This window comes from Euwallacea fornicatus, chromosome 15 (genome assembly GCF_040115645.1).
Source record: "Euwallacea fornicatus isolate EFF26 chromosome 15, ASM4011564v1, whole genome shotgun sequence".
NCBI lineage: Eukaryota > Metazoa > Arthropoda > Insecta > Coleoptera > Curculionidae > Euwallacea > Euwallacea fornicatus.
In genome coordinates, this window is record NC_089555.1 from 4,026,533 (window position 1) to 4,048,958 (window position 22,426).

Consider the following 22,426-nt stretch of genomic DNA (forward strand, 5'->3'; position numbering starts at 1 on the left):
TGTATAATTTTTTAAATTTAAATAATACCTCAAGACATAATCTAATTCATTTATAATTAGTAGATAAATAAGGAGATTTCTAAGACAAATGTGCCGTTTTCACACATCCAAAAATCATCGATTTTACGTTATTTTTGTCGTTTCGTTATTTAAGTAGCCGTATGGATGTGGGGGTTTGTCGTAACGTTAATTTAGCGTTGCATTGCGAAAACTGTTTTTTGTCGTTACGACAAAATTACCATGGAGTCTTATGGCAAAAAGTTTATCGTTACGTTAAATGTATTTCCATCTCTCTCTGTGGAGTGAGCGTACCGGGGCGCCGGTACAGGTCCGAGTTTTTCCGGAGCACCTTGAGACAGGTCCATACTGGGGGGGGTTCTGTAGAGTGACAGGAGCGTGGAGCTCACGCGTGGGTGCAAGGACCTCAAGGTAAGTAAAAGAAAAAATGTTATTTTAATTTTTTATTAACACATAATACATACGTAAACAGAACAATACTATAAACTTTTTAGTGTTGTACGATAAATCCGGGTAGTTCCTGAGACCTTCCTCCAAAAAATTTTAAGTAACATTTTTATATCTTAGCGCAGTAATACTAACATAAGTGAACAATACATATGTAAACAGAACAATACTATATACTAGACATTTTGCAATACATAAGTGAACTTTAAACTAAGACGGACCGTGACGTATGCTACTAACTGAGACTAAAGTGTCCGTAAAGTTGGATAAAATTTGTAGTTTGTCATCATAAGGATTTAAAGCAATTTTATTTTGTTTAGTGCTATAAATTTCATGATTATAGGACCAAATAGACCGTTGACTTATCGACGTGATTTAAAAATTTTTAAACAGTCTATATAATCGTTAAAGGTTAATTTGTTACGGACAATAGTATGTTTCGCTCCTTTCGCTTTTTTGGTAACCTTTCCATCTTGAATTTTAAAACTGTACATTTTTCATCTGAGTCTTACAAAATGAGAAATAATTTTTCCATTTGCCTTATCTTTTATTAGTCCTAAGGCTTTTTTATTTGTTAGAGGGATATTATACGGATTGATTGCAGGATAATCGGAGGTATCATATTTCGTTAGATCTCTATAACTTCTTCTTAAGCATCATTACAACAGAGTTTGTAACTAAAACGTCGGTGTCTATGAACATGAGCATGCACCGATCAACTCCCATTTTCGATAGCACGTATTCATAATGAAAATCGTACATGTGCATGTGAGCTTTTATGAAGAAAGTGATACAAGGGTGTTTATCGATTCGCCTAATGTGAGTGTGAAAATACATGCTGTCTCATAAAGATAGTGCTATAACCTGGCCTTAGGCATAAGGACAATGTTACGAACACTTGGTACTGTCTTATCACATTTTAGAAATGGACTTAGCCTGTAATAGTTAAATAGATTATCGGTGATAAAAGATAAATAGGGCCTGTTTATAATCTCGCCAAAAATATATGGAAGTGTGAAGGGAGTGATTCAGGGATGCGAGCGTGGGAAGAATGTGGAGGCCTGGGTGCCGGTTCTGGTGAAAAAGAACAGGTGCACCCAGGGTGACTCGGATACATTATGTGTGGGGGGGCATTCGACCCCCGATCTCAGAGAAGTAAAGAAGTACTGCCAAGACTTGTGCTTTATTTCACCCTCCTTCATTACCCTTAAAAACAATTTTCTGACATGCATTTTAGACAAGTCTAAAATTGTCATGCCTATGTATAGTGGTTTATTGAAACAGATTATAGACTTTTTCAGTTCTATAATAACAAGGCGTTCATCTAGAATTAATCTGCTATGAAGCCTAGGACTCGAAATGAATTTTTTTGCATCATACCGCTCTTCCAAAAATTTAACAATTTCAACTACCCGGTGCTTCCGAATATTGTCCATCGTTTTCGTAAACACCGCGTTATTAAACAGCTTGAATAATTTTTTTTCAAAAGTTGATTGGGCTTGTGTTCGAAACCTGTTATTTAATTCAATATACGATTTTAACCATGGTGACTGGTTAACCTTTAAAATTTTATGAATTTTTGTCCGTATTAAACCTTGTTTCAACATTTGCTTTAAATTCCTATAATGAACAATATAATTTTCTTTATGAAACAAAGTGGTCATTAATTTAGGCAATTTTGATTGTGGCGGTTTAAGGTGCTCAGGTGCAAAAGGAAAGTCCTTATGCGTATCATGCAACCTTTTCGGGTATTGTAAATCTACCTGCAAAATGTACCATACAGGGGAGTCGTCAGAATTAGTTAACACATCAAAATCGGTATTTTCTACTCATTTGAAACCTCCATAAGGTAAAAGTTCACACATTGCCTTCCCGTACAAATTGTTCACATCTAGGTAAAGAGGGTATTTAGATTGTTTTAGAGGATCATAATCAAACATGTAGTTGTTATTTGCTTCTAAATATCTACTCTACATGAAGAAACATCATCGCTAATACCTTTTTCAATAAACGTTGTTTGATCAATATCGTGTAATAATTCCAACTTGCATTTTGTGTAGTTCAACATACAGTCCCAAATATATTCAGGCGTGGTAAAATACCAAGAAGGATCGAGATCATGTGTTGAAATACAATTTAATCTGAAATGTTCGAAAACATCAGCTAAAAGTATAACATCGGTTTTCAAATACAAATCTGAATATTAAAAGAATCCCATACCTTCAATGCATGCCTATATTTGTCATCATCAATATGCGAATCTTGTAGTTTATTATAGAAATATTCTTTGGACGGTAAAGTTCTTTTATCAAGTTTATCAATACTATCAATATAATCGTAACAAAATACGCCTTTACACGTTAAGAGTTTAAATTTTTCTTCCGCCACATGTAAAATTTGACTTTTTAAAAGTTTTAAATTTTCCGGTTGCATTTATTTTACAAATTCGTCAAGAGAAGCCCCCAAAAATCTATACGAATCAATATAGCGAAATTTAATGTTATTTTCTGTTATATGATGGGTGAATGAGATATATTTTTCTTTGTTAATCGGCAGTATACTCAAACAACCTTTTTTACATAGAAGTTTGATTAAAAAATTATTATCATACCCGGAAAAGTTATGGAAAACTATCGTAACCACAAACTGCTTACGAAAATTTAAATAGCACACTGAATGAGCAAATCCTCTGAAAATTCCTGTGAAATGATCATGGTCTCGAACAATTTCATCTTTAGGGGAAAACGGTTTTTCACAAACGTGACAATTTTTAGCCATTGTTAAATCGAGTTGAACGTTCATCGGAGTGTTTTTCTTCATTTCTTCATAAATAACTTTCGATTAATCAATCATTTCATTAACAAAACATTCTACACAGCTAGAAACTCGAAACATTTTGAATTGGGGTAAATATTCTTTGTGTGGATATTTGACGAAATATCCTGCACTAAAAGGAATGTGTTTTTAATATTTACCCAAATTATCCTTCAAAGAAAAATAAACGTCTTCCAATTGACTTTCGAAATCAGCATAAATGACAAACGGAGCTGTGTGTTTATAAATATAATTTTTAAACTCTATATATACAGGGTGAGCCGGGAGGATCGTGCCAAACTTCAGGAGCGTGTTGTACATGAAAAATAAATGTAAAAAACTCAAATGTTGTTATCCGATTTTCGTTTGTTTACAAGTTATAGTGTAAATAAAATTAAAACATAAAATAAAAAAAAATTATACATTTCATAAGAAATTCCATAAATTAACGTTTGGATATCATAGTAAATGTTCAAAAATATCGCCATTAACTTCTAAACAGTTTCGGCTTCGTCTATGAAGAGCATTCGTTGCGCTCCTGATTGTTTCATGTCTTTCTTTAATGGCAGCTGCAGCATTAGAAATGCTGCAGCTGCAATGCATCTTGAGTGTCCACTTTTACTCTGTACACTTCAGTTTTAAACTAACCCCACAAACAATAGTCTAGTGGTGTGAGGTCTGAAGACCTTGGAGGCCAACTAATAGGGCCACCACAACCAATCCAACGTCCAGGAAACGTTTCGTCTAAATGTTGCTTAACTTTTATGTTTTAATTTTATTTACGCTATAACCTGTAAACAAACGAAAATCGGATAACAACATTTGAGTTTTTTTACATTTATTTTTTATGTACAACACGCTCCTGAAGTTTGGCACGATCCTCCCGACTCACCCTGTATAAGTCATATTTGGGAAACGAAATTTGACAATCATTCAACTTAGTGCACGTATTTCATGTGTTAATAATTTACCTCGATTGGGAAAATAAGTTAAACATCTATCACAAGTAAATTTACGTTCTTTATATTTGTTTAACTGAAGGGATACCAATAGTGATAAATCTTTAATCCAGCAATAGTGATAGATAATATTGGTATCTTCTTCTACTGCATCTGTGGGAACCGGATCATAGTCATTTAATTTAGGATAATATTTTAAAGTTCTGAATTAAAAGCAAATTAATATGTTTGTTTAGTTCTTGAGATGTTAATTTGACTGGAACCACTGTATAGAATGTTTTTTTTCCTTTCTGGTATCGTTCACATTTCTAAGCCGTAAACATTTACTGATATATTATTTTATTTTTTAAATTTATATATTTTATTTGAAGACATAGGCATTTCTAAATTTGTGGTATTTAAAACAGTGGTGTAATGTGGATATGAGGTAATACAATTGATGTGATTTTTATGGTTTACAGGATAAAGAGCAGTAACAATTAACCAATAGAAACAGGCTTGGTCATTATTTTGAATATTAATGCAAGCCTGCTTCTTTGAAATTTTATTGGGCGATTTGATAAAAGTTGCTCCATTACCCATTGCAAATTTATTAATATCAATTTCTAAATGATCGATTTTTTGTAAAGCAAAGCCTGAATCACGTTGTGTAATTCTGACCGTTGATTTAATATTTGATCATGAATATTTTCGCGATACCGACCAGGGAAATTCGTTCCCACATCAATGATTGCGTATTTTATGTAAAACGTCTATTATTTCCTTATCCTGAGATTTTTTAAATAAATTCCCCACAAAATGTAGAACCGACTTTAAGAACTGGATTTTACTTTAATAACAGTTTTATCTTCTCTTCAAATAAAAGAAAAGAATAATTTAGGAATGGATTTACATCGTTATGCGTTAAATTGATAATAACTTTCAACAAATCACCTGAATCCATGATACAATTATATGGCTATTTACGAGTGGTAAAGTAATATGACCACCCCATAAGTCTTATTGCTTTACAGACGTAAACAGATAAATCTATAGGCGAACGTTATGTTTGGGAAATCATAATTTGGCTTGGGCTAACATTCAAGATACCGGAAGAGTCTCACATCTCACATGTACTAATTAATTGAAGTCATAACATAAACAACAGATTTCTTAATGATTGTATTTTTTTGGTATAAGGAAGGGATCGAAACATTATAGTTAGTTCTTAAGTCTGGAAGAGTCGAATTGGTTAGTGTGTTCAGATCGTAACCTGTTAAATAATAAATTATTTTTTTATAAATAATTATTTTTTTCATTACGATCGCGATCCATCCTTAAAATTATACACTACAAATTAAAAGGTCGCCAGTTCCGTTGCTGCTGATGATTCTTCAAGCCAAACAGATTTCGAATAATATCAGCGGATTCGGTTTTCCTACATCTTCTGTTCCCTTAAAGGCAAAGGCCTATTTGCCTTCAACAAAGTGATTCAATTGATTTGCAAACGTCTCGGTCACTCTTCGGGGTAGGAATACGAGTTTGGTTTCCAAGTGTAAAAGAATGCTCCCACCGTATTTAGTATTCGAAAATGTAGCTTTGTAGAATGAATGTTTTTCATTAATAGTTAGATCTTGCAGTTTGACAAGTTGTTTGGTATTTTCCACAAGACATACTTCGTTTAGTTTTTCCAAATCCATATCTACTAAAGAGTTCCTAAAGTTTAATAAGAAATTTCAGTAATTTACGAGAATATTTAAAAAACTTTCACTTTCTTTATATGTTTACGCCAAACACACCAAGGTGCACAAGTTCGAATCTGTCTGAACCAAGACACACTTATGAATTTGCTTTACTGTCTGCAGCAATCTCCTTTATTAAATTCAAAATTGTCTTATTTATAGCCTTTTTGCGACTACTTGTCTAAAATGGAATATTTTCTCTTGATTGGAAATATAAAACGTAATATACAGTGGTGGAAAAAAGTATGGAAACTTTAATATATGTCAGAAAATTGTTTTTAAGGGTAATGAAGGAGGGTGAAATAAAGCACAAGTCTTAGCAGTACTTCTTTACTTCCCTGAGATCGGGGGTCGAATGCCCCCCCATACAATGTATCCGAGTCACCCTGGGTGCGCCTGTTCTTTTTCACCAGAACCGGCACCCAGACCTCCACATTCTTCCCACGCTCGCATCCCTGAATCACTCCCTTCACACTTCCATATGTGTTTGGCGAGATTATAAACAGGCCCTATTCATTTTTTATCACCGATAATCTATTTAACTATTACAGGCTAAGTCCATTTCTAAAATGTGATAAGACAGTAACAAGTGTTCGTAACATTGTCCTTATACCTAAGGCCAGGTTATAGCACTATCTTTATGAGACAACATGTATTTTCACACTCACATTAGGCGAATCAATAAACACCCTTGTATCACTTTCTTCATAAAAGCTCACATATACACTGACTTTCATAAAAACTGCAACACCAAGAAGAACACATCGTACACGGTTGAAATTCTGGCATTACATTGGGTCGAGTAATAGATAAAAACGATCAAAATATCAAAAGAAAATTATTGTTAAAAAGTGAAAAAATTTAATAATAATTTAATAATGGGTGGTATCTCCTCTTAAATTAATACGTTCCTCTAAGCGACGTGGTACGCTTAAAATTAAATTGTCAATATCTTCCTGTGGTATTGTATCCCAGGCAATCTGCACCTGCTCGCAGAGTTCATCTGTGGTCTCTGGAGGGCGAGCTAAACGTTGAAGTCTCCGACCCATTATATCCTATACATGCTCTATTGGGGACAAATCTGGAGACCGAGCTGGCCAAGACAAAGTATCATTGGCTACATGTGGTTGCTCATTATCCTGTTGAAATGTGCTTCCAGGATGGTCGTGGATGTATGGTACAAGAATCGGTTCAAGACCGAAGACCGAGAAGACAATATTAATGTACCTCTGAGCATTTAATCTATCATAAATGGAAACAAGAGGAGACCGACTACCATACTGGATGGCACCCCAAACCATGACACCTGGTGTTAAACCAGAATGACGCCTTTCCAAAAAGTCTAAATTTAATCGCTCTCCTCTGCGCCTTCTAACACGTAACCGTCCATCAGATCGCCATAAACAAAATCGGCTCTCATCACTGAACACGATTCTTCTCCACTCATCCACCCATTGCACTCTCAGACGACACCACTCCAGTCGGGCCACCCTGTGGTTTCGTGATAATGGAAGCCGACCCATAGGACGATATGAATTTAGTCCAAAACTTCGAATTCTGCGATACATCGTACTAAGGAAGACCTTTCGATTTAGGGCGGCTACCCAGTTAGCACCAAGAGACGGAATTGTTTCAAACGGGGCGTCTGTCGCTGAACGACAAAGTCGCCGGTCTTCGCGTTGGTTCGTCATTCTTGGACGGCCACTACCACGATGACGATTTACTGACCCTTCGTCAGACCAATCTCTCTAAGCTCTTAGCAGTGTTGATGCGTTTCGATCCAATCTACGTGCAATTTCGCGGAAAGGTAAACCTGCCTCATGCACACCAACAATTCTTCCCCTTTCAAAGGGAGTTAACTGCCGATAAACTGCATTTTGGCGTACACGAGGCATTTTGCACTACCACACATTCAATATGGTACTAACAATAGTACCTTTATCGCTATCCGCCTGTAAAAAAATTTGCAAAAAGAACGATCGTCACAGATAAAAAAGTAAAGAAAAACTTCATATCGCATTAAAATACGAACTTGAAATTTTTATCATTTTTTCTCTTTACAAGTCTAAAATCATACCAAAATTTCAAATACATACAATGCGTTCTTTTTGGTGTTGCGGTTTTTTTGAAAGTCAGTGTATTAATGCTCTTTCTGAAGCGACGAGGTGCAGCAATTCATGCCATTTACTTCAGGTAAGTGCCTAGGGATTGTAGACTACTAAGAGGGCTGTTATACCCCAAACCCGAAAAATACCCCGTTCGACACGTAATTCTAACCCAAATTGTATAAATCTTCAGATAACTATCTGGAATAAATGATTTTTTTTCTAAAAGTAATTACATTACACTACATACGATGTACGATGTCTAGATGCAAGTTTTGTTGATGCAAATCGCATGTGTAATGGAACTTCGCGAACAAAACTCCGGAGCACTTTTTGAAGATCTTTATTAAATCGGTTATGATACACACCTTAATCGTTCACAAAATTAAAGTATGAAGGATTTTTGAAGTTAAGGTAGCTAAATGAAAAGATGATGGGAGATTCTTTTAGTCCTGCATTGACACAAGTTTCTTTTCTTCTGGCACATTGTACTTCCAGTTTTTCAGGGTATCTTTAGTGCCAGTATGTGGGGATTGGTGTTCATAGACATACCCTGAGTTTTTTAATTTTACAGGGTGATCGATAGCTGGTAACTTTCCAAATCTTTTAAATGTGACGTTTAAAAGAATGGCAAAATGGAAATTTATGGGGAATTGCAGATGTGTTGATTTATTAGCCAAATGGTTACATACTTAGACTATCGTCCTGATAAAGGTAAGGAGCGAGAGGTTCTTTATGTAAGGGAACCCTTAAAGGAAAATAATGGGTTCCCAACATATGGTCATCTCAGGGCAATCTACTAAGTAACGTATTCCATAGACGTAGCCTAAGGGTACATTACACATGCACCGATGTGAACTCTTCATTTTTTATCAATCGTTCAATGTCGTGATACAAAAAAGTTGTATGGAAGTGGTTAAATAATAACAAATACAACAAAATATAATGCATAGTCAATATATTATTTAAATATATAATTTTACACATTCTTAGATATTAAATATGTTCAGCTTGCTAAATGAAGATAACTTGTATTTACATTTAAAATTCTTCCAACATTTATACCTATATAGATACGCTGTTCAATCTTATCAAAACATGTTTTCGTATTAAATAGATCAAAATATTTATTATCAATAATTTGCCGTAGCGCTTCATTAGAAATTTTCTTATATACATTTTAATTAAAAAATAATACTTACACTACTATGATACACACTATGATATAAAATTAAATGTATTGTACCTCCCGTATTATCTTAGTTCTCATGGAATATTTATTTTGAACATTTAGACACATCACAGATCAATTAAGCAATTTGCTACATTTAGATATTATCTCTTTGTTCATATACAGTAATTTCATTCTGTAATTTGCTGGGGCAAATTTCAAAGTTCAGGCTAATCTACAAACTACCCTTAATGACAAGCAGTAGTATATAAGCAACTTGGAACCCCTTGAAAGTACAGATTCCCTACAGAAGTCACGCAGATTCGTTCTCAAAAACCAATAGTTAGTGCCTAGTGTTGTCTTGCTCTTGTACCATTGAGTTGAAGTTGAATAAAAATGTTGCATCTTAATTCTCGTATAATTCCCCACGATCACTTTACATAAATTAACCTTCTCATTATAAAAACTAAATTTTGTAGCTATTAAGTACTGGTTTCTGTATACAATGTAGATAATAAAAAAATAAAAAGTATCCTCGTTGTTTTTTACAAATTTGTCGTTTAATACTTCGATCACTGTTTGAAACGACTTCGTAAATTGTTTAAATTTAATTTGTATATTATTTAGATTATATAGTTTATAAATTTGCACAAGTACTTATACTTTTCCAGATTCAAATTATAAAAACTCGTTATGTGCTCTTTGAATTCCTTTGCAATTTCGAAATTAGCAATTTTTAACTTATATATTTCATCGCTCATTTTTTTTATGTACGTGAGTAAACATGCAAAGTAGATTCTTGACCAAGTGAACTGTCATTGTAATCGTTTGTGCGGGAAATTTCGAATGGAATGTTGTGAATGAGCCTTGCCCCGACGACTATTTTGATAAAAAAAAAACCTGCCTGCTGAAGAACTCTTCAGTTCAACCATTAATTATATGGACGCTTAATAAAGGAATCATTATCTTAGTGATAAACAACATAACACGAGCTACATGTGTTTGCATAGACAGCATCGGTTAGTCATTAAGCTATTAGCGTAGAGATTCTCAACCTGTAACTTTCTATTTTTAAACTTAATAATTTTTTTAAAAAACAAAGTTGCGTAAAAGGCAATTTAATTCATTCTTTGCTATACTTAAGGAAAGAAGTAAAGAGGAAGTGCCTTGCTATTGAAACAATCATGTTTTTTCCCGTGTTTGGGCTATTAACAGGCTATCGCCTCAATGGGGAAGTCAACTTTTCTCGGATAAAGCACGATTTTTCCACATGCATTCAGTCAATAACGAAGTGACCTGTTGAGTTATGGACACCTAAACTTTAAAAGATGACGCTAACCTAGCTAATGGCACAATTTAGATACACTCCTCGCCAGAAAGATAGCCCAGGTGTGCTATCTTTAATTTTTCACCAACGCATGTAAAGTTTTGAATTTGCGACGAATAATATCAAACCTTATCAGCTCAGAATATGCGGTTCGTTGAGAATAGTTAAAAATATTAAAAGATGTAGCGGGCAAAAAAAAATTTGTTTTAATTTGAAGTACGAAATGATAGCACATCTACAAGATAATATGTAGTAATCAACATAAATCTTAATTAATAATAATTTAATATACAGTGGTGGCCATAAAAATAGGACCACTTCAAAAATTTCAATTTTTTATTTTTATCAGTAAAGAGATAAAAAATTAGAACAAAAAAAACTAGAATACATTTAATAATAAAGAAAACAATTTACAAAAATATAATTTAATGTAAATAATTAATTTAATGTAATAACTGTAAAAAAACTCAAATGTTGTTATCCGATTTTCGTTTGTTTACAAGTTATAGCGTAAATAAATTTTTTTAACTAGGATTCTATTTACCATAAACGTACCTTTGGTATTAATGATATTGACACATGTTTATTTTCGAGTTCAATTAAAGTGTTACAAGATGCCAAACATTTATTCAAATTTAGAATATGCAAATATGGTGTTTGTTTATGGTTTTTATAATGGGAATGCTAGAGCTGCTGCTGAAGAATATCGTCAACGGTTTCCACATCAAAGACATCCTTCTAAAAACGTATTTATCCGAGTGTTCAACAATTTGTGCGAGACTAGAAAGCTTCCCAGTGCCAACCTATCATCTGAACGATCTACTGAACAAAGCTTGGAAGAAGTAGAAAATATCCTGGATCTAGTAGAAGAAGATGCAACGACCAGCTCACGAAGAGTTGCTACTCAATTGAGCATTCCACAAAAAAGAGTAATAAACACATTTCACGAGCAAGGCTTATATCCATATCACGTACAGAGAGTACAGCACTTACAACCCGGAGATTATGCTAAACGTAGGGAATTTTGTGGATGGATCAATAATAATCATGGTGTTGTATCAAGCATTCTTTTTACGGATGAAGCAACATTCACCCGTGACGGCATTAATAATAGACGTAATTGTCATGTATGGTCAGACGAAAATCCTCACGCAACAGTCGAAAGTCATTTTCAACATAAGTTTTCAGTAAATGTGTGATGTGGTATAATTGAAAGTTATTTAATTGGTCCTTTTATTTCGGAGAATCGCCTCACGGGAGAACGCTACTTGAATTTCCTTCAAAATGAATTGCAGAGACTTTTTGAGGATGTTCCTTTAAACATCCGAATCCAAATGTACCATCAGCAGGATGGAGCTCCCGCACATTCTGCTCGACAGGTTAAGCAACATTTAGACGAAACGTTTCCTGGACGTTGGATTGGTCGTGGTGGCCAGTAGTTAGTTATTACCGATTTTGGCTCACTTCCCCCCAACCACCATTCTAGCTCTTTGTATATATTTTAATCTTTTAAGAGGATTTGCAATAAATATAAGTAAAGTTTTAGTAACATTTCAATATTTTAAGTAAAAAAAGTAATATAATGCATCTGTGCAATGGATGTAATAAAAGTTTTACACAAAAGTGTAACATGGAACGACACATGAAGCAATCATGTCGTTTTCGACCGTCTTGTTGTGGTGTAGTGAATAAAGCAGAGAAAAGAAAAGTAGATTTTTCCAGTAGTGCTATCAAGAAAGCCAAAATACCAAACCTGCTACTATCCCATTGCAAAGAGTGTAATAACTGGTACAAGAAGAAAACACTTAGTGCTCATTTACGTTCAAATCTTCATAAAAATATAGTGTGTGAAAAAAAAACCATAACAGAGCTGTGAAAGTCATAACTTCAGCATTTAAAAATCGTATTATTTCTTTAATGCTGCTTTCGGAAAAGAAACATGTGGATATTGGAGATTTTTTTGGTGATGTGAAGAAATCTTTTATAGAATTGATCTTACAACAACTTAAGAAACATAAATTGGTAAAGGTGAATGTTGAATTGTTTGGACGATACCTTTTACACTCAAAAGAGATTGTAGAACTTAAATCTTTTAATACAAAGAATAAGACTGTTTCTTTATCGTCGGACATGGAAACGATCTTTGGTGACTTTTTGAGTGAAATCGAGGAGAAAGTGTCAGTGTTTGCTGAAAATGGATCAGGATGGGCCTTGGAGAAAATAATGCATTTAGAAGTCAACATTAACAAATATAATCCAATTCGAGCTTCCTCATATATTCCTTTACCGAAACAGATCGTTAACGAACACGCCATCATTAATGTGAAGAATAAGGATCAACACTGTTTTGGATGGAGCATTATAAGCGCATTGTTTCCTGTCAAAGCGAACGCCGACAGAACAACTTCGTATCCAAATTTTTTTAATATTCTTAACTTTGCGAGAATATCGTTTCCAGTAAAGTAAAAAGAAATAAAATTATTTGAATTGCAAAATAACATTTCTACGAATGTTTATGGTTTAGAGAGTGTTGATTGTGGACGCAAACACGAGATAGTTGGACCGCTCCATTATTCCTCTCAAAAATTTCCCACACATGTAAATTTGTTATTATAAATTTATTCCCAAAGAACTAGCAGCTCACGATGGAGAAAAAATATGTCACTATATTTTTAAACCACCACACAAAATATCTCTCCTATCACCTGAGTGCTATAAACAAGCAGTTTGGTTAATGAAGAATCACCATCGGCTTCCATGAGGGTCAAGGATATACTCCCATTCGTGAGTTTTCCAAGATAATAAGAAGTTTAACAGAAAAAGCAAAACATGTGTATGTAAAGGGGAAGGAAAAAGCTGATTATGTTAGAAAGTACTCATTCGAGCCGGTTTTAGAACTCGAGAAGGATTGAAAATTCAACGTGCAGAAGGTAGATGTTTGTATCATATTAAATCTACATGTATTTGTGCACATCATTTTATTGATTAACACTATACATCAGTCTTAAAAACACTAATAGTTGTAAAATAAGGTTTGCCTAAATTTATTCTTTCAAAGAGAGAAGATTGAATACTGTTAAGACCAATTGGTAAAGCAACTACTTTGAGTAGGTATAAGATATTATTCATTTTAGGGAATCAAGTTTTTTTATTTTTACATTATTGAATGCAAAAATAGAAAATTAATATTAAAAAATTCCCATATGATTATCATACAAGTAAGTGGAAAACCCAAATATGGTTAATCACCCAATTTGGGATGGTATAAAATATTATTCATTCCAGGGGATCAAGTTTTTTTATTTTTACATTATTATTAAATGTCAAAGCAGATAATTAAAACAACATCTTGTCCACTAAGGGATTTTTTTATGTCGGTGTTGATATAAATACGATCGGATCGAGCACTCCGTCATCATTTTAGTTTCATCAACAAAACATAGTAAGTGTAAAATTTATTTAATACTTCTATTATAACATGTGTAGCAAACCAAACGTTTATTTCTTAAAATCACTATGTGAAGAGGGTCCAGCTAATATACATCATCAAGTGGTGAATGGAAAAAAATCCAACCAATAACCAATTGTGACACTTCTTCAGGGACCAAAAGAAATTCCAATTTCACCAATACTAGTGGAAGATGAATTGGAGGGTAAGGAGGAGGAGGAAGAGGAGCTACACAAAATATTATCTGAAGGTACAACAAATCCTTCTAATGATTCAAAAACTCTTCAGAACCTTGCACAATCACCACTAATATTGGATGAAATAGAAGAGGCCATAAGCAATTTAAATAATTCTTTACGTTGTAATGAAAGCACTGAAGCTCAAAAATGGGTGCTCGAAAAAAGTAATCCAGAAGAAATTATAATGGAAGAAAAAAAACAGCAGGACACACGAGCGTCTCGTTGGGAAGAACATCAACAACGTTTGACTTTGCTCGAACAATCCATGGATGCAACCAAAGATAAAATAAAGGATCTTGAAACACTAATAAAGCTTCGACAAATAAGAAAAAGAAAGTTAATCGAACTTTATTCGAATATAAATGAAGAAGAAACACTTCGAGAAAAAATCAACAAAAGAAAATTGTAAACAAAATTTTTAACTTTTATTTTTGTGAAACAGATATGGACAACAAATCAGAGATGTTTCAAGAACCTCTTTCGCACCAAGCAAATGATGTGAACCAGGATGTAGAGGCAAGTCGATCACACGATGAGAAGCGGGATGGTCAACCAACTTCCATCCCCTCAGTTGATGAGAGCTGGGACATAGGAGAAACCCCAACATACAATCCAGAATGATATGTTCTCAACAACCCAATCATTCGAACTATAAGAGGAAAAACAAAAAAATTAAGAAAACAGTTTATTTTTAGTGAGCGAGAAAGGTGGATGAAATTGAAATAAACTCGATATTATTGAATACCGTCATTTTATTACCTAATTACAAACGGAATCAAACATTCGAATGAACATTTTAATAACCTCTATATAAGAATACATTCATCACGAACAGGTAAACCACCATGTTAATATTCATCGTTGAATGACACACACACGCCCTTGTTACATGATTAAAAATATAAATATCCACTTTATTATTCACTAGTGTTTATTAAGTCACTTCACACGTAGTTAAATAATAATATGATGTGCGTATACTTTATTACGAAAAAAACACTTTTCTTGAGAGTCTGGAGGTCCATCAACACGTGTTCTCCATTCTGGTCGATTATAATGAACAAAACACGGTAACTTCACTTGAAGGGCAAAGTTTGTCTTATATTCCGTTGGTAGTTTTCCCCAAATATCCAACGATTCGAAAGAATTTGCATATTGAATTAGATAATCTGTGGGTAGAGATTTAAGTTCTTCTTGACTAAAATTTCTCAGAGGCTTTTCTCCACTCGTGTGTTATCATAGCAGATACTGAAGGACAACAATTCACGTTTCCGGACAAGATGTTTCGAGTTACTAATTATTCTGTGTCATATCAAAAATAGTTTAAAAGACTAAAATATATACAAAGAGCTAGAATGGTGGTTGGGGGGAAGTAAAGTGGTGAGGGGAAGCGAGCCAAAATCGGTAATAACTAATTACTCCAAACGTTAATTTATGGAATTTCTTATGAAATTTATATATTTTTTAAATTTTATGTTTTAATTTTATTTACGCTATAACTTGTAAACAAACGAAAATCGGATAACAACATTTGAGTTTTTTACATTTATTTTTCATGTACAACACGCTCCTGAAGTTTGGCACGATCCTCCCGACTCACCCTGTATACTTAATTTGCCAGGAGTATGTTGTAATTTCATGTTAAAGGGAATTTTTCTAGTGTGCAAATACTTTTTTTGTCAACTGTAGTAGTGTTGTACTGCGTTCAATATATCGAACTTTGTGCCAAATAAAGAGCATTCGCGAACAGTATTAATTTTTTGTTTTCATTTAAAGAAAACTGCTGCTGAAGCATACCGATTACTTCAAGAAGCTTATGGTGAACATGCTTCATCGTAAGATACGTGTGAACGATGGTTTCGGCTTTTCAGAAGTGGTGATTTTAGTGTTAGTGACGAGGAATGCGGAAAACCGCCAAAAAAGTATGAAGATGCAGAATTGCAGGCATCGTTGGACGAAGACGATTCACAAACACAAAAACAACTTGCAGAGCAATTAAGCGTTAGTCAACAAGCTGTTTCCATTCGCCTACGAGAGATGGGAAAGATTCAAAAGGTCGGTAGATGGGTACCACATGAGTTGAATGACAAGTAAATGGAGAGACGCAAAAACACATGTGAAATTTTGCTCGAAAGATACAAAAGAAAGTCTTTTTTGCATCGTATCGTCACTGGTGACGAAAAGTGGATTCACTTTGAAAATCCAAAGCGCAAGAAGTCATGGGTAGATCCAGGTGCACCATCCACTTCAACTGCAAGACCGAATCGCTTTGGCAGGAAAATGATGCTTTGTGTGTGGTGGGACCAGAAGGGAGTGGTCTATTATGAGCTGTTAAAGTTTGGTGAAACGGTTAATACCAAACGCTATCAACAACAATTGCTTGATTTGAACCATTCAGTTATATGACCACCCCATAAAGGCTTATTGCCTTAAAGGTGTAAACATATACAGTGGCCAGCAAAAGTATTCATACACCTGTAACGCTGTTAAACAAAATGAAATAACAATATGACTAGTACATTGTAACATTATTTAATTAATTTTGTATTAAACGGCAACATGTAAACAACTAATCTATAATAATTTTTTTACTAAATCATATTATTCATAAGTACTATAACAAAATGTTTACAAACATGTCATAAAATTAGACCGCAAAAGTATTCATACATTTGTGTCGGCACACAAATACAGGTCTAAACCTGCAAGGAAGTCGGTCGTATCTACGGATATTCATTTTTAAATTATATCAGCTAGTAATAACAAGTGAATGTGAGTAGTAAATCAGAAATGAAACTAAAAAATAATTGTTTCAAGACGTAATGGGTCGAAAATTGGGAGAAACGACAATTGCTGAGAGAGAAATAATAATCAGGTTACATAAACAAAATAAATCATATCGAGAAATAGGGAAAACAGTTAATAGAAGTTTTGCAACTATTCAAAGCATTGTCAAAAAGTTTAAAAATGAAAACTTCGTTGTTAATCGCAAACGAACCGGACGACCAAGAAAGATGACTGTTAGAGAAGAGAGGAAAATTGTACGAGAGGTCCAAAAGAATCCAAGAATAAGTGCTACACATTTAGCTGCAAGGGTTGAAGAAATGTTTACAAAAAAAGTAAGCCCCGATACTGTACGAAGGATAATAAAAAAAGGTGGATACTGTTCAAGAGTAGCTAGAAAGAAACCTTTTATTAATGAAAAAATAAACAGAAACGTTTACAGTTCGCAAAACAATATATAAATAGCCCACTAGATTTTTGGAATAGTGTCTTATTTTGTGATGAAAGCAAATTCAATATATTTGGTTCAGATGGTCGACAGTTGGTGTGGCGAAAAAGAGGAGAAGCTTTAAACCCCAAGAATCTGCGAGCATCAGTAAAGCATGGAGGTGGTTCCTGCATGGTATGGGGCTGTATGTCAACCAATGGAGTGGGAAACTTAGTGATCATTCCAGGGATCATGGATAAAATGATTTATTTGAATGTTTTAAAAAACAATCTGAAACAAAGTGCTGAAAAACTAAACATGCCTCGAATTTATTCATTCTACCAAGACAATGATCCTAAACACTCGGCGAAAATTGTTCAGGAATGGTTAGTATACAACATACCAAAAATTGTTAAGCCTCCACCCCAATCGCCAGACATCAATCCCATAGAAAATTTATGGTATGAATTAGAGAAACGAATCAGAAAACGTGAAATAAGTAACAAAAGTGACTTAGAAAGAATTTTGCGAGAAGAATGGTTAAAGATTGATCCTTCTGTAACACGAAACTTGGTCGAATCGATTCCTCGACGCTTAGCAGCTATTATTGAATCTAAAGGCCATGTCACAAAATATTAATATTAAATATCATAATATTATTTCTAATTAATTACATTATGTATGAATACTTTTGCGGTCTAATTTTATGACATGTTTGTAAACATTTTGTTATAGTACTTATGAATAATATGATTTAGTAAAAAAATTATTATAGATTAGTTGTTTACATGTTGCCGTTTAATACAAAATTAATTAAATAATGTTACAATGTACTAGTCATATTGTTATTTCATTTTGTTTAACAGCGTTACAGGTGTATGAATACTTTTGCTGGCCACTGTACATAACTCTATGACTGAATGTTACGTTTAGAAGACCATAAATTGTCTTAGGCTAATGTTAAGGATGCCGGAAGAGATTCGGATTTTATATGAGTTTATTACTTACAATCATAACATAGACCAACAGATTTATTGGTTTGGCTAACGATGGTATTTTCGGGACATAAGGAGGGGCTCAAACGAGCATGATTTTTCTCTAGTTAGTTCTTAAGCTGATGTGGTGACCGAATTAACTCAACATATTCACATCGTAATCCATTGAATAATAAATTATTTAGAAAATAAATAATTATTTTTCTTTACGTTCACGATCCACCAATAAAATTGAATAATTAAAATTTTTATCGAAGTTCAGAAAGGTTTGAATACAAGTTCAGTGATGTCGCGAGTTACAGTCTGCTTATTGTGGTATCAGCAGTACGGTGACGTCACGCCCGCTTTAGCTTAAATAGGACAGTAGCATTAAGAACTGGGCTTGTTGTAATCAATTCGTTGTATTGTACGTTCGCTTTTGTTCTCGTTTTGAATAAATTTTCAGTGAAACTAAAATAGTGTTTTTTTTATCGCGTTTTCTGGGATCCGAAACATAACTCGCGTAAAGACCAACATACCTCCCTTGCAGTACGTAAACTTGTAATTTCTAAATACAATGAAGGTTTATCGGGTGGTCGAATATCAAAATTATTAAATGTTAGACGAAAAACCGTTTATGCAATCATACGTCGCTTCAAAACGGAAAATCGCATCGAATCAATCCCTCAGAAAGGTCAACCGAAAAAATTGACTGAAGTCGATAAACGTTGGATGAAGAGGGAAATAGAAAAAAATCCGAAAATAAGTGCACTCAAATTAACTACAGAGTTATCACAAAGAAAAGGAGTGACAATTTCAACCGCAACTATTTGTAGAGCGATAAAAGAGACGGGGTACTTTTCGCGTTCTGCTCGAAGGAAACCCTACATTAGTGCAGTGAATAAGGAAAAGCGGCTAAATTTTGCAAAAAAACATCAGTTTGAGTCGGAAACTTTCTGGCGTGATGTGATTTTTACTGATGAGTCGAAGTTTAACCTGTTTGGAAGTGATGGGAAAGTAAAAGTATGGAGCAAACCTAATACAGCCCTAGACAGTAAAAACTTGACTGCATCAGTAAAATATGGTGGCGGTAACATTAAGGTTTGGGGATGTTTTGCCGCAACTGGGGTAGGAGCATTGCACTTTATTACAGGGAATATGGATGCTGCAATGTACATTGATATTTTGAAAAAGAATCTACGACCTAGTGCTGAAAAATTGGGGATCCTGGACAGATTTCGATTCTACCAGGATAATGGCCCCAAGCATAAAGCCTACCGTACGCGAGAATGGCTCTTATACAACTGTCCAAAAGTTATCGAGACACCGCCCCAGTCCCCAGACTTTAATCCCATTGAGCCCTTGTGGGATTATTTGGACAAAACAGTTCGTGAAAGGCCGGTTTCAAATTTGAAAGAACTGCAAGAGCATCTAAAAAGGAATGGGAAAAAATATCGCATAGTTACTTAGAACAATTGGTTTCATCTATGCCACGAAGATTAAGAGCAATTATAGACGCCAAAGGTGGGCACACCAAATATTAAATTAAAAATTATTAAGTAACCAAAAGGATATTTGCCATAATTTCGGAAGTGTTCAAAGATTAATGTCACTCACTGTAAATCTATAGACGAACGTTATGTTTAGGAAATCATAATTTGGCTTAGGCTAACATTGAAGATGAGTAGTGTGTTATTACCGATTTTGGCTCGCTTCCCCCCACCACTTTACTTCCCCCCACCATTTTACCTCCCCCCACCACTTTACCTCCCCCCACCACTTTACTTCCCCCCACCACTTTACTTCCCCCCACCATTTTACCCCCCCCCCCCACCACTTTACTTCCCCCCACCACTTTACTTCCCCCACCATTTTACCTCCCCCCCACCACTTTACTTCCCCCACCACTTTACCTCCCCCCACCACTTTACCTCCCCCCACCACTTTACTTCCCCCCACCACTTTACTTCCCCCCACCACTTTACTTCCCCCCACCACTTTACTTCCCCCCACCACTTTACTTCCCCCCACCACTTTACTTCCCCCCACCACTTTACTTCCCCCCACCACTTTACTTCCCCCCACCACTTTACCTCCCCCCACCATTTTACCTCCCCCCCACCACTTTACCTCCCCCCACCACTTTACTTCCCCCCACCACTTTACTTCCCCCCACCACTTTACTTCCCCCCAACTACTTTACTTCCCTCCACAACCATTCTAACTTTTTGTATATATTTTAATCTTTTAAGAGGATTTGCAATAAATATAAGTAAAGTTTTAGTAACATTTCAATATTTTAAGTAAAAAAAGTAATATAATGCATCTGTGCAATGGATGTAATAAAAGTTTTACACAAAAGTGTAACATGGAACGACACATGAAGCAATCATGTCGTTTTCGACCGTCTTGTTGTGGTGTAGTGAATAAAGCAGAGAAAAGAAAAGCAGATTTTTCCAGTAGTGCTATCAAGAAAGCCAAAATACCAAACCTGCTACTATCCCATTGCAAAGAGTGTAATAACTGGTACAAGAAGAAAACACTTAGTGCTCATTTACGTTCAAATCTTCATAAAAATATAGTGTGTGAAAAAAAAACCATAACAGAGCTGTGAAAGTCATAACTTCAGCATTTAAAAATCGTATTATTTCTTTAATGCTGCTTTCGGAAAAGAAACATGTGGATATTGGAGATTTTTTTGGTGATGTGAAGAAATCTTTTATAGAATTGATCTTACAACAACTTAAGAAACATAAATTGGTAAAGGTGAATGTTGAATTGTTTGGACGATACCTTTTACACTCAAAAGAGATTGTAGAACTTAAATCTTTTAATACAAAGAATAAGACTGTTTCTTTATCGTCGGACATGGAAACGATCTTTGGTGACTTTTTGAGTGAAATCGAGGAGAAAGTGTCAGTGTTTGCTGAAAATGGATCAGGATGGGCCTTGGAGAAAATAATGCATTTAGAAGTCAACATTAACAAATATAATCCAATTCGAGCTTCCTCATATATTCCTTTACCGAAACAGATCGTTAACAAACACGCCATCATTAATGTGAAGAATAAGGATCAACACTGTTTTGGATGGAGCATTATAAGCGCATTGTTTCCTGTCAAAGCGAACGCCGACAGAACAACTTCGTATCCAAATTTTTTTAATATTCTTAACTTTGCAGGAATATCGTTTCCAGTAAAGTTAAAAGAAATAAAATTATTTGAATTGCAAAATAACATTTCTGTGAATGTTTATGGTTTAGAGAGTGTTGATTGTGGACGCAAACACGAGATAGTTGGACCGCTCCATTATTCCTCTCAAAAATTTCCCACACATGTAAATTTGTTATTATTGAATCAAGGTAAGAATTATCATTATTGTTGGATAAAGGATATGTCTAGGTTAGTGTCTTTTCAAATTAATAAAGTAGGACATAAAAAATATTTTTGTGATGGTTGTTTAATATATTTTAATTCGGAATACCAATTAGATGTACATCAAAAAAATGATTGTAATCATGTGACAACAAAAATTCCTACAACGAAAATTAAAATAAATAAATATGGTCAAAATATTCCTGAAAATATTCTTCAATTTGAAAATTTTCAACGCCAGATAAAAGTTCCTTTTGTAATATATGCAGACTTTGAATGTTTTTTAAAACCTTTAGAGTTTGAAGTACCCAAAAGTTGTGATGAGTCTTATACTAAAAATACTTTTAAACACGAACCGTACGCCTTTGCTTATTTCATTAAATGCTCATTCGATAATTCACTGTCACTATTAGATTATTATTTTGGTGTGGATGCAGCTGAAGTATTTTGCAAACGAATTGAAGAACACATTCACAAAATTTACAATACTCATCTGAAGCATGATGTTAAAATGCTTCCATTAACAGACGAAGAAAAAAATAATTTTGAAAATTCTGTTATTTGCAGTATTTGTGATGAAAAATTTAAACCCGAAGATGATGTGGTTAAAGATCATGA

At 34.3% G+C, this 22,426-nt stretch overlaps 2 long non-coding RNA genes across 2 annotated transcripts; both read right to left on the bottom strand.

Moving 5' to 3' along the window:
• Positions 1-9,005: 9,005 nt before the first annotated feature.
• Positions 9,006-13,625, bottom strand: LOC136343671 (uncharacterized). Its single transcript, XR_010732832.1, has 2 exons — positions 11,965-13,625; positions 9,006-11,117 (listed from the first exon to the last, which is right to left on the bottom strand). It is a non-coding gene; the product is annotated as an uncharacterized lncRNA (long non-coding RNA).
• Positions 13,626-14,652: 1,027 nt separating this feature from the next.
• On the bottom strand, positions 14,653-20,165 carry LOC136343670 (uncharacterized). The gene is made up of 2 exons (XR_010732831.1): positions 17,864-20,165; positions 14,653-17,751 (listed from the first exon to the last, which is right to left on the bottom strand). It is a non-coding gene; the product is annotated as an uncharacterized lncRNA (long non-coding RNA).
• Between the last annotated feature and the right edge of the window lie 2,261 nt (positions 20,166-22,426).